At 39.7% G+C, this 14044-nt stretch overlaps 1 pseudogene; it reads right to left on the reverse strand.

The window, feature by feature from the left end:
* Positions 1-452: 452 nt before the first annotated feature.
* Positions 453-2136, reverse strand: LOC148153584 (uncharacterized; annotated as a pseudogene).
* Between the last annotated feature and the right edge of the window lie 11908 nt (positions 2137-14044).

Raw genomic sequence — 14044 nt, forward strand, 5'->3', positions numbered from 1 at the left:
CTGAAGCAGTCACATGATCTCACACTAATGAGGTTCAAAACTGAACCTTTAGTTTGAGTATATTTATTCAATGTAGGGGGGAAAGTGCATGATAATAAACTAATTCACCAGTCTCCCTTCTAAGGATTCTTTTAAAATGAACTTTTTTTAAATTCATATTTAGGTATGGGTTCCTTTGGCACTTGAATCGATTCGACGGCAATATCTGGTGCCTGGAAATCGGTATTGGTAGTCAGCGGCAGCAATTTTTGGTACTTTTATGTGTTATTTTTTAATAATAAATGTTAATTTTATTTCTCAATATATAAAAATGAACAAATATACCAAAACAACGTCCAACTCTTTTTGTAATATAACATCAAAGCTGTTTAACACATTTCATTACAGGGAAAACTCTTCAGAGCCAGTAACGCAGTGTTTTGAGGTGAGGTATTACAAATTATGACGATGAAGCAAACTTCTGCGCTGTGAATTACATACATGAACTGCTTCTCTTCATTCCTTGCACAATTCTTTTTTTCAAGAACACTGACATGTCGACTTTTTCTGGCGAGAGCCGAGTCAGCTCCGCTCCATCCCCTGCATGTGGAGGAAACTCACTTTGAAGGAGTGGAAGTTCTCCTTCTTGATCTTTTCAGCCACCGAAGGTGCACTGATGTCCGTCTCCGCCTGCAGTAGCGCCGCCTGGTCTTCATCTTCAAAGAGCTGAAAGTTTCTTCTTACTTTTTACAGGTGCTGCTACCATTTCTTCTTCTTCCATCATACCCTCCTCTTCCTCCTGCTCTCTTCTTTCTGCCTTTCTTTCTTTCTTTCTTTCTTTCTTTCTTTCTTTCTTTCTTTCTTTCTTCCTTTCTTCCTTCCTTCTTCTTCCAAGGTCACTTCTTCAACCTACAAATACATCGTACACAGCGAGTAATTAAAGTAATTTAACTGGTCCCATGCAATGCAATGCAGTAATACGACTGCATTGCATTGCATGGGACCAGTTGTCCATTTTACGATTACAATGTGAGGAGACCTTTGTCTGCGCTGAAGAAAGCTACAGCTGCATTTTCCAGGCGGGTCCAAACAGCCTCATCATGAACTTTGACTTTGAAACGAGGATTTAGAGCCGTAGCCTCCTCAAGGAGCTGTCAAAGCTCTTCGTTTTCCTCCTTTCAACATTAAACATAAAAAAAAATTGGTAAACCATTTAAAAGGGAATAACTGCACCATTAAGTTGACGGTTAACAAGTCCTCGTTCAATTGGACTTCATGAAAAAGAATGAACACAAGCAATCCTGACAAATACTGAGGAAAATAATTGTGAGTTGGTAGATATTATATTGTCAACTAGCTTAGGTTATTTTTTGACCAAAGAAATCATCCTCGTTTTATCACCAAAAGACAATTTAGGCAAAAATAAATAAATAGTTTAAGCAAAAAAACAAGCATTATTTTAGGAAGGAAACCTACTGTCCATGATATATAATGGCAGAAATATCGATAATATCTCCACAATGTTCTAAGATGATATATAAGAAGAACTTTGGAAATGTGAACCATCTCCAATTTGTTTCCCTTCCTCTTTATTCTCCACCTTCATTTCTCTAAGACTCTCAAAGTATTCTTTTTTCCAGTGAAACGGGGCAGACAGGTCCGTCACTACATCCATCGCGCCCTTCCTCAGCTCGACTAAATCTTTCATCGCCGAGCCCGGGGAGAGGCTGAAGTCGTCGCGAGTGTCCGCAAGTAAAAATCCGCATAATTCAAAAAAATGTCCAAGCATTAGCAATCGGGGATGAAATAAAGAGTGAAAAATAACACGACGACTGTGATGTCACCCACCATTGGAAGCCATTAGTGGTTTCAAGTGTTCCACTGAGCGTTTTTGAGTCGGTGTGAAAGCCCATTGACATCTCGCTGTCACCCCATAAGTAACTTCGTACACACTGGTGAAGGTTGAGCGGTGAACCGGGCGCAGCGGAGGAGGAGTGGTGCGTTGGAAATTCTTTTGACGCGGTCGGCTTCAGCTGCACCAAGAGAAAAAAGGATTAAAGAAACCCCCACACAAACGCATTGAACACCCTCTCTTTTCTCTGTCTTCATTATCAGCACCCGGCAGCAGATGTAGTGATCTCGCTCGATGCGACCCATCCTTGTTTCTCCTCGGTGGCGACATCGACGTGTTGAGCTGAGGTGATGCAGATCTGAGGGAAGAAAGACGTATAGAAACAAACAAAAAAATGACATCTACCTCACTGTGTTTTTGTGAATTAGAAAATGTCATTGATGCATGAGGACAGAGAAGGTTTAGTATTTTAAAACTGTTGGAAAAAAGATGAGATCTCAAAATGTATCTGAGTGAAATAAAACATAACTCAAAAATATTAAAATGGCAGTTTTATGTATTTTCTAAGTACACAGTGAAATTTTTATAGCACCATCAAGTAACTATGTTACCTTCAGTTGTCAAAAACATGCTCCATATATCAAATATAATATAAAATGAATTTTATTTTGTAATTTAACACCTTGAAATTGGCCCTCTGTCTCTTTAAGAAACTCCTACTCTTTCTGAAACTTCGCCTTCAGGAAGTCATGACATCACTCCTCTATTAATCCTTTAACAACGTTTTTACCAGAGTTTCACTGAGAAGTAGCTAGCATAATGAGCTCAGCAGGTCCGTGTTGTGGCTAATTGCTGCTGGCTAGTCTGAAAGATCTGAGTGGGGCAGGGCTGCTCTGTAAGGCAGAAGCTTAGAAACGTAGAACTGCAACTCTGAGGAAGAGCTTCACCTCAGAGGCGGGGCTAGGTCCACCAAGGCGTTTTGCACAGCTGAACGGTTGCCACATCATGTCATAATGACGGTTGTCAAAAAAGTCAATTTGACATGGTACTGCCCTTTTAAATAAAAAATAAGATTTACATGCAGAGAGCAGAGTGCACACACATTCATCCTTTCATAGACTTTATCATAACTTTCTGAGCCTCAAACAGAACACTGGAAAATAATTTTCCAAAGTTGAGCTGTGGTTCCAATTTTAGTCTGACTCATAGCTGATAACTTAATTTTGCTTTTCAGACCAACTCTACCGCAACAGGGAGAAACTGAAACTGCACCTAGTTATTCTCCTCTTGCACAGAACTTGTCATATTCCTGTGCAATCCGAACCCAAAACACAACCAGCAACCCAGGAAAAGGCTTAAAAAATTATTTATGCTAATTAACAGCAATTTTGCACAGTCACAAGTCTCCCTCTGTTGTTGGAGGAGATCTTTGTCTGTTCAAAGTTTGACACCAAACAGCCTTTCACCCACTTCAGGACCTTTTACAGGAATCCAGCTGTTCATTTAGACAACCTCAGAGTTTGGAGTCTCTCACACTGCCACCTTTTGAAACAAGGTGTGAGTGAAAGTTTTCTGTAAACACACACCCCACACCAGGTGTGACGGACTCCGCAGGTGTAACAGCGCACGTGTGCAGAACACATGGCTGTAGGGTTTATTCTACTGAAAAATAAGTACCATTTTTATTTCAGTTAACAAAAATGTTGGTCTTATTTTTAGTTTTAGTTAATAATATCCTTGCTGATGAGGAATATGGGAGACGGGTGACTGTTTTCTACAAAGTAGAAGCTAGTGAGGTGGAAGGTACGGATCAAAAGCGTGTGACATGCTAACATGACAGTGCCATCTAGTGGCCCGGCATGACAACTACAGCTAACTTATGCCGCCTAAACGTGGAACTTTTCCCCCATTCGACATCTGACATTCCGTCAGTTTTGAGGCTCGGCCTCATATAAATGTAGCTCGTGATTTGTATAAATTTGGGAGATTTTGCTTCCACCTCAGAACCACACACCACTTTCTCTTAACATCTTGGAAAAAAAATAAAAGGCAAATGAAGATCGTTGTAGCGTGACAAAATGAGCAACAGTTCAAGGAGTGAAAACTTTTGCAAAACACAAAGTAGCCTGCCAGCTATGCAGCCAACGAGCTGCTTTGTAGGAACAGGGGCTGCGAGAAGGAGAAGAAAAGGGAGGTTGTTGGGGTGGAGAACTTGGACAGAGGGGGGTTATGTTTCCATGCCCTCCAGTGATTGTGGACGGTCCAAAATGGGTCCAAAATGTCATGTATGAAAATGTCATAGCTAGGAAGCAGAAGCCAGCACATAAATGCCTATAAACTGTTCTGTTAGAGGCCGTAAACTCAGCCTGAAATGGAACACAGACCAACAATGTCCTCCAGGGAGACTCTTGGAAAGACACACAAAGTTGGAGATTTGTGATTTTACCTTTATTCAAAGGACTCTTCTCTCTCTTCTTTCTTCATATCAAGTCAACAGATCACATAAGATTACAGTCATCGCTGCCATTTTTTCTTCCAAGACCAAGGGACCCATTTGGCATGCGCCTCGCTGCTCCCCGTCCAAAGTTCAGCACTGCCTTCATGGTCAATGAAGTCTTAAAGGGGGAGATAGCTTTTGCCCAAGACGTTGCCAGTTCACTGTGTCTTATAAAATGCAGTGCATGACTATGTGGCAGCGAATGTGAGAGGAACATGAGATTTTACTGCGTGACTCAACAAATACAATAAGAGCAGATGAGTCATCCGCGAATGTAGTTACTGTTGAGCTTGAATAGCACGGGTCACATCGAATCCGCGGCACAACGCGGCGCGCCGAGCAGAGGGGTCTGCAGGGAGCTCGCTTCTGGTTCTGATTATTTTGCAGAGAGCTGTCTTTTCTGCGCGCCCCTTGCTGTTATAAGCTTAGCACATTTTGTGAAATGTGAGCGCCGAACACTAACTTAAACATCCAGAGGGCTTGTCAGATGCGAGGCAGGGTGGAGGGAAGGGGGAAAAAAATGGGACTTTAGTGGTTTTCATTTGGGGGCTCTAGGGTCATCGAACGTTTCACAGCTTTGGAGAAACGGTGGAAGTTGCCACCCGAACCAAACGGGTTGTGTTGATTGTGTCAAGATGTTGATGGTGAAGGGTCTTTAATTTGTCTTTGCAGTTTCCAAAGATCTTTTGACAGTAAGGAAGAATATGCAATAAATAATCAGATTTAAATTCTGATTTTGTTCATGATTTTTTTTTTATGTTTTATGCTACATATCAACTTCTAAGTGATGCAGCAGGCAACTGTGCTTGCTGGAGTTTAATAGGAGCCAATAAGCTGTCACAGCATCAAAAGTGATTCATGCCCCTCAAATTAGTTCACATTTTGCCCCTGAAAAGCAGCCATACACTGTTAGCTTTCTGTTCCTGTCCATGGTGTCTGGGATCAGTTTTTGACCCCATTCTTAAATTCAACAACAAAAAATATACTCAAACAGTTTTTTATTGCCTAATTCTTTTTGTAGCTCTCGGTTACTTTATTGGGCTTCCTTTCCAATCATAAAATGACAATGTCAGAAGGAAGGAATCTTTGAATAAGCCTTGGATCCAAACTTAAATACTGAGGCTTACCATTTGGGCAACTGGGGACCTGATACTAAGTGAAGGTCAGCATGAGCTGCAAAAACAGAATCTTAAAAGAATCAGATTTCTTAAGAAGAGGCATAGGGTACCATTCACACCAACCAGGTTTAGTCAGCTTTAATTGAATTCCAGTTTGTTTGCCTAGAAAGTTTTTTGGGGGGAAGGTGTGAATGCAAAATGAAACTCTGAAGTAGACCAAAAAACACAAGCTCTGGTCCGCCTAAAAACCTAGGTCTCAGTTTGGCTTCAAAAGCCAGAAGCAGATCATAACTCAGGGCATTCTGGGTAAAATACACCCGAAACAAATGCGCAAATCTTGTGCTAGTGGGAGAATGGCTCATGGCTATTTACCAAAGACAAAAGAGAAATCCTACAACTGGACTTTCTATGCAAACAAACTAGAGTTCATTTAAAGTGGACCAAATGGGGGGAGCTTATCCCGTCAGACCATCAGTTCCCAAAACCACACACACACACACACACACGCACACACACACACACACACAAACAAATGACCCCATCTCTTAAAAACATGGGAAGGTCAATGCCACATTTGTTATTTCATATGTTTAGTAAAACTCTATTATTTCATTTGGACCTCCATATAGTAGCACAGACACCATCGCTGCAATTTTTTTCAATGTCCAAAGCTATATTATTAAAAATACTCCTATTATATTGGTAAATTACCAAAAAAATAAAACAAAAAAACAGATGCTCTAAATTTAAGCCAAACTAGCTTCTTAGGGAGCAGAAAGTGGGGATTGTTTGAACTTGGGAAACCTCAGCAAAATGTCTTCTAAGCCTGCAGCTTTTTGGGATAACCAAGAAGAAGAAACCTCCCCATGACATAACGCTGCCAGGAGTTTACTGCTCTGTCTATTTACTCTGCAAACCATTCTGCGGGGAATCATCTGGATGCAATACAGTCATCACAAACACGAGCCGGGTTTGTTGTATAAACACGACTTGAGCGAGTGCATTCCAGAAGGCTCTACATAATAATTACTCGAAGAGAAACCATAAAAAACAGAGAAAGATTTAATAAAAAGTGATAATTAGAAACACAAGAAATCACCCAGCATGACAGAAAGACGAGGGGGAGCAGCCAAGGTTGTAAGAATTAAGTTTATTTAAAAAAAAAAAAAAGTTGTATAAGATTTTTTTTGGTGACTTAAACTGATAGTTGTTGTTTTTTTTTTTGCATTTAGCTCATTCTATCAATTAAAGTATGTAAGATGTTGGTTCTGCCTGTGTTTACCATTTGAAATGACGCTTTCTTTATTCACATGACCCGGCCTTGGAAAAATCGTCATCTTTTCGAGAACCAACAGTTGCAACATTGTCTAATACAAAATGCAAAACATAATGTAAACTGGAAGAAATGATCACGAATGAATACTTTTTCTGTCTTTGCTTTCCCCTTAGGAGAGGAAGATATTGATAAAATAAACTCACATGTGCAGATAGAGGCAGAGCTACTCAGGCCAGTCAGTTAGAAAACATCCACAGTTTTAAGTTTTCATCTGTAGCAATTCTATTATATTGATTTCAATAAATCAAACCGGAGGGCGAATTCTTGACCCCCATCACACTTTTTAGCAGAAAATGTGGCGTTTTGTTTGTGTATTTCTATTAATAATGCACAATTACATATCAGCTAAAACTCATAAGAAATATCACTGAACCAAATACCAAAAGAATCAAGATTTATAATCAACAAAAATAACTATTTTGTTGATTATAAATCAATGTTGCCCAACATGGCAAGAAAACACAAAGACATGGATCATACAAGGACTTCTCTAAAAACCAGAAATAAACACAAGTTTAAAGTGGGGAATGAATAATTAAATTAATAAGGTGATTAAAAATCTAACATTTAATATTGTTTCACACTCTGAGAAGCATAAAGGAGATGGTTTTTGTGGCCTAAATTCACAGAAAGGTGCAACAGTAATAAATTACAAAAGGATTCCCCAACATGTTCTATTCCATCCAAGGAGAGAGGAGAGAAGAAGAAGAAAAGAGAGCTGCAGTCTGGATTACATCCTGGTGTTCAAGCTCTAATCCTGTTATTTCACAGCGTTTACTCTGAAATTGTAATAATTGTAATATAATCCCTTCAGAGGAAGTTCGCATAATTCACAAGTATTTAATAAACAGTGTGCGAGACTTCTCCTCAAAAGGCTCAAACCACAAACACAAAGGGCAGCACTTTGTCATTTCTGAATAATCTGCTTTTCTGAAACATTACTTTTGAATTAAGGATTTTATTCCACTTTAACAAATTCTATTTAATTTGATCCCAACGAGAAATTAAAATGTTGCCATAACTCACATCATCGAACTATCTTTAAAGAGTCAGTAGCTGCGTTTGTCTATGTTCCACTAATGTTGGAAAACACACAATTTTGAAATCGCGGTGTCTCCAAAAAATAAGAAACGCAATACAAATCACACATGGATACATTTGATCATGCGTTAAGTCATTAAAAAACATGGCACGCCACGATACTCATACCACTTCCTGTCGTCTTCTTCTTCGTGGTTTCGGCCAATGGTAACATCCGGTTGTTGATCATGTGACTTGTGCGACGTGACAAAAGTGTTTCCATTGCAGTTTTGCAAAATAAACCAATTGTGGAATGGCAAACAAAAAAAAAGAAAAAAAAAAGAAAATGAAAAACACCTCATCCTAGTGCCAAAACTTTGTAGTGAAAAGCAAAATTTATTCCAAAGCTGCTGTGTTTCCATTAAGTGGATGTGGAGGGATCTACAGTAGCAGTCTGTATTGCAACAAATCTGAAGCAGCCTCTGACTGAAAACTGTTGCTATGCTGCTTTGGCCACACCTCTTTAAATCTGTTTGGTCGCATCATCAGAAAATCAAACATCTTCTACAGAAAATATTCTACAGATTACAGGACATATAACATACTTATGCTGAAAACATTTTTACCTTAGCACTCTTCTTCCACAAAATTCCATCCAAACGTTTTGTACAAATGAATAAGAACTACATTTCTACCAGGGCTGGCATTCATACACTGGTATGAATTAATGGGAAAATACTGAAAAAAAAATGCAGGGCGGGGAAAATGACCACGTTTCCTTGAAACAGTTTCTATAGCTAAACTGTGCATACTTAAAAAAGACAGCGAGCACATCTCCACAGTCATTGTTAATATGGTGTTACTTGTCAGGTAAAAGAGCAGAGCAGATGGTAGTCATTATCTCTACAGGACCCTGAAATTCCAGATATTTTTTTTTTTCATTTCATCAGTCCAAAGTCAGCTTGGTTGTGAAGGAGTCGTTTTTCCACGACGATAATGCATCTGTCGAGCAAACAGAAAGAATTCAGACTCTTCCCTCAGGAAGGGCAGAATTGAAAAGTTCTGCTTCTTGACAATAATCCCTCCTGCAATGCTAATCTGTCAGCTGCTGTCGGAGAATGTTGGATCCTGATTGATGAAGCACTGATTAAGTTGCTCCCTCCAAGAATTTCAGTCGTCGGATTAATAATGGTGCTGATAATTTTGCTTCAACTAGCTGCACAGTAGCACGGCGGGTATTGCTGTTGCCTTGCAGGAAGAAGGTTCTAGGCTTGAATCCATTTTGAATGGAGTTTTGTATTTTCTCTTTGTTCATACGTGGCTACTCCCCAGACACTGTGGCGTCCTGCAGCCTAAAGACATGGCCGTCCAGTTAGTGGTCTCTAAATGAACTGTGTGGATAACTGGTTGGTTGTTGGATAATGGTAGTTGAAACGCTGTATGATGTTATTCCCTCATCAGAAACACACCTAGATTGTTGCCTTGATTCTTTCATGAATTTTTAAGAACTCCTTGAATCACTCATGTCAACCATCCAGCTGTGCAAAACGCCTGAGTGGACCTAGCTCAGCCTTCGAGGACAAACCTCCTCCTTGTAGCTGCAGTTTCCAAGTTTCCGAGCTTCCGCCTCACAGAGCGACCCTCCCCCTGCAACTGCCTCGCTCGGCTACTTCAGACTAGCCTGCAGTGAATAGCAAACACCTGGTGGAACTTCACATCGGGTAAGTATACGAGTACCTTTTGAGCGCAACGCTGGTAAAAAAAAATTGTTAAAGGGTTAATAGAGGAGCCATGTTATCATGACTTCCTGAAGGCGGAGTTTCAGAAAGAGCGGGTGTTTCTTAAGGAGACAGGGACAATGACTCGATGGAATCTGTTGGGTTTTCTTAGACAGAAACTTTTCAATCTACTTTGAATAATTAAATGAGCATACTTGGAATGTATGTACGATTGAACTGTAATGATTTTTTTGTAAAGTGCCTTGAGACAGCATTTGCTGTGAATTGGCACAGTATAAATAAACAAAACTGAATTGAAAACTGAATTTGAGGCCCAATTTTCAAGGCATTAATTTAGGAAATAAAATTTCTTCTAAGTCATATTTTATACATATGGCATTTTGTAACAACTGAAGCCAACATAGTTACTTTATTATTCTATAATAAACATATGATACTGCACCTTTAAACGATCTTTACCAGGGCTTCTCAAAGCGTGACATGGACGCTTTGAGAAGGTTCACATCACGCCAGAGTTCTTCATGGGGGACACAGAGTGAGGGAAAAAAACAAAATCATGGATATTTAACCTTCACTAAGAGACCAAACGGATAACGCTGTATTAACTAAAGCTATGATGAGTGAAGATAGACTCATAGCCGATACATTGAGCTTGATGCTAGCCCAATGTCACGCACCTCCGAATTCTTCTAACTTGTCGCATCACCTTTCACTCAAACTGGCCGATTTGTAAGGTGCTCTTGTAGAGCAGGTTCATCTGTACAGACATTTATACGATCCCTCTGCGTGGGCTCAGTTTTGGAGAATGCTGCACCCAAGTAAGCGTCAAGTATAAAAGCCATGCCATAAAGCCACACTGCTATAGCTCAGCTCGAATCCCTAAAAAGCACAACTATAACTCAGCCGTGAGGAGTCTAGGCCAAGCAAAATTTTTTATTTTTATTAAAAAAAAGAAAAAAAAAGAAGGGAGCATAAGCACGATGATTTAAAGTTTGGGTTTTAATGAACTAGGTCTGAAGATGCTCCATTGCCAGCGGTTGTCTGCCAGGCCCTGGGAGTTTTTTTTTAAATTTTATTTATTTTTTTAAGGCTAAATAAACTGCGGTCACAATTAAAAGAGAGAACAAATCTCGGCTTTAAAAGTTTAAATTGGTTTCTACGTATGATTAGTGCATTTCAAAGTCCTTTGCCTTGTCCCTTGTTTCACCTTCCCCTTGAGTTAACTGCTCGGCCGAGGTTGTGTCAGCTTTGTCCAGTGGTGTGAAAAAGTCCTGCATGCTGTATTACTGTGGTATTGGCCCTAATTATGTTAACTGCAAGGCAGCTTTCACTGACCGCACCACCAAGGGTTTACAGGGCTCTCATTATGCACTTAGATTGTACTGTAAACCAAGAAAAACATGGAGCCAGAACCTCCTGCTCCAAAACCACACTGTTTCCTAGCGCAGTTGAAATAAGGCTGTTTCCTTTCTTTTGTTGTTTGCTGGGATCACTAAACAAATCAGACAAGAACCGGTTGAAGGCGGCATCGGATCTGGTGGCTCTCGTTTTTGCTCCTGACCAACGACGACACAGTAAATTACAGGTTTTTCTTAGGTAGATCCTTCTTGCATCTTTTAAATTACAAAAGGATCTAAAAATGTTCTTTGTCACTTCAAAACGTCTAGTCACAACTGACAGGTAGTTTGGATTTCTTCATTTGATGCTTGAGCTCCCATCCTCCATTTCTCATGCCACCCTGGGACATTGCCCATTTCATCAATTTCAAAAGAAAGTGCTCTAGGTCTCGGTTCAGTCGAAGTGAACGCTGCGTTTCAAATGCACATTGGAGTGTCAAACGGAGGCAGACTACGGTGCAGTAGTTCAACCAAAATAAACCAGCAAGTGTAGTTCTAGAAGGAGAAATGGCTCGTGGTCCTTTGCCAAAAACAAAAGAGAAATCATACAACCACTAGAATCTGATGCCACTCCAGTTCTGTTTACATTTCATGAAGAAACCTCTATTGAGTACCGCTAACGACAGTCCGGTTACCATTAGAGGTGTCAGAGTTTGAGAAAAGATGACTCTGGCTCATTTAGAATAGTTTTAGAATAGTGAAGCTATTTTATTTTGGATGGCTATGAAATGTAGCCATCCATTCATCCCTCCGTTATACAACAGGCTTATCCGCGTGTTGATGTCTAACTCTAGCGGTCAACGGGCGTGAGGCGGGGTACATCCTGGACAGGTTGCCAGTCCATTGCAATGAAATGTAACCATCTTATTCTTTTTTTAACTTTTCCCTTCAGGTGTCACCACAACGAATCATCTGTTTTATAGCTTTGCATTAATAGTTGTATTTAGACCTGGAATGGTAAGAGATTCTCAAAGTACCTTTTGTAAAAATGCCAAGGTTGGATATTAACACAAAGATTTAAAACATAGTATGCCATGATCATATTGCTTTTATTTGAAAAAGCGAGGCTAACAGTTTGTAGTTTAATAAGAGCGATGAAGAAGCAGGAGCTTTCTTTTAGCCAGCTGACAGGCCGTGCTGACTTTAATTTGTAGGAACAGTATGAGGAAGGGCTTTGTGGTTTTGAAGCCATTACTTTAGGAAATCTTGGTACACCTTGATCTTGCTAAACGACCCATTCCTGGTTCTATTTAGTTTGAAACCCTTTACCGGTTACGTTGACCTTTAGGATCGTTGTAAACACGTTTGGGGCTTGAAGAAGTTTGCCAATGTAATATTGCTTCCTTAAGGTTTTACAATTTTAACCTTGTCAACTTTATTTCGTGTTAGGACACTTTTCCTAGGCTTTCCAGCTTCACATTACAATTAATGGTTGCGTACACACTTCATACCAGTTCGGAAGAAATAGGTAAATGAACGCTTTTGTTCTTTTTGTAAGTAGAAAAAGGAAAATACACAAAGCAGAACACAACAGAAGAATAGTGCCAGCAGTTATTGGGTTCCAGTGACATGTCAGGGCCTCTGGAAGTTTACACAGTTATAGTTGAACTGTACACGCTGGTGTGCCTCACAACATACAGTAGTTTACGTGGAGCCTAGCTAGTTAAGCACCACTGATAAAGCATAAATAAAAACTTTTAAAATGGCAATAAAAAAGCAACACCCTGGCAGAGGCCCCATCTGTACTGATCAGAGCCAAAACTGTACATTAGTCGAATTAGAGGCTATTTGAGAGCAGCTCAACCCAAAGCCAAGAGCGTTGGGTATGCTCCTAAAGATTATAGCCCGGCCTGCAGTCCTGTTTCCAGCGCATTTCTGCTAAAGATCAGAGTCCTCTGGCTAAGTAGCTCTGCAGTAAGTGCCATGAAGGAAGACTTGCATTCAGCCAAGTCCACTGGTCCACTGGCAGCGGAGAGGCTGGCAGAAGAAATTCCCAGTTCCATAGTTTAAACAGCCAACAGTAGATGATTGGCCTGGCAAAACACACTCACTGTGCCTAGCAAAACAGATGGCAGTACTTATGTTCTTAACCCTTACTCAGGCCTTGCATTATAAAATATACAAAATATGCAGCAGCAAATAATAACTGATGGGTCTCACTACTGTCCCGTTTCAAAACGAATTCTACGAAAGGTTTCCGTAAATTACGTTGCCTCATTAAAACAGGTGCCTAAAAACTCAGATGTAACAGAATAAATGAGGCACGGAGAATTTAGTCTATTACTGAAAAAAATAAAAGTCAGATGATTCATGTATTTATTTAGATTAGGGTAGTTTTTTTCTAGGGATTTCATGGAATCGTGGGTATTTGATCAGTTAATGTGGAATGCAGATTTTCTAAATGTATGTGGTTTTGTACCAATTTCAAAAGGAAATCCATTGGAATTTACAAATGGTTTTAAAAGGACAGATAACACATGTTTTTATTAAATGAACAGATATTTTGGGATCCTTTGTGGGACTCAAAAAAGGCGTCACCTGCACTATGCAAAGTTGGCAGGGACTGGAAAACCAAGTAGCTAGCTAGCTACTCTCGGTTTCCTGAATGGGGGCACTAACTGGAACCAGAAGTTTCTCTAAATTGGGAAAAGATTGGAGCCTGATGGGCATTAGAGCTGAACAAATAAACAGGGAAACGGTGATTCTGAAAATTTATTTTTTTTAATTAGAATCATACATATGTGTTGTGTAACAAAGATTACCTCCCTACATCTGTCACATGTTGGTACAGAAAATATCAACAAAAATAATCAATCAGAAGAGTTTGGTTATTTTCAATAGAGACATTTTTGTAATGAAAATTAATGGAAAGACTTGATTATTAGCTAGTTCTCTTTCCTTTAGAACCTCTAGCATTTTGCGTCATACACATATTTCTTGCTTCTCCTGAAGCCAAATTACTTTGCGTGTTATAATATTTATTTTCCCTTTATGCCTATTGAATTATGAATTCAAAATCCAGTAGAATATGCCATAATGTGGGAGCAGATGTCACGCTAACTAGACTACTTTGGTCGATTTGACTGATGCGGTCAAAAATATCAAA

This window comes from Poecilia mexicana, unplaced genomic scaffold (genome assembly GCF_051168715.1).
Source record: "Poecilia mexicana isolate PSO_F unplaced genomic scaffold, ASM5116871v1 scaffold_19, whole genome shotgun sequence".
Taxonomy (NCBI): Eukaryota; Metazoa; Chordata; class Actinopteri; order Cyprinodontiformes; family Poeciliidae; genus Poecilia; species Poecilia mexicana.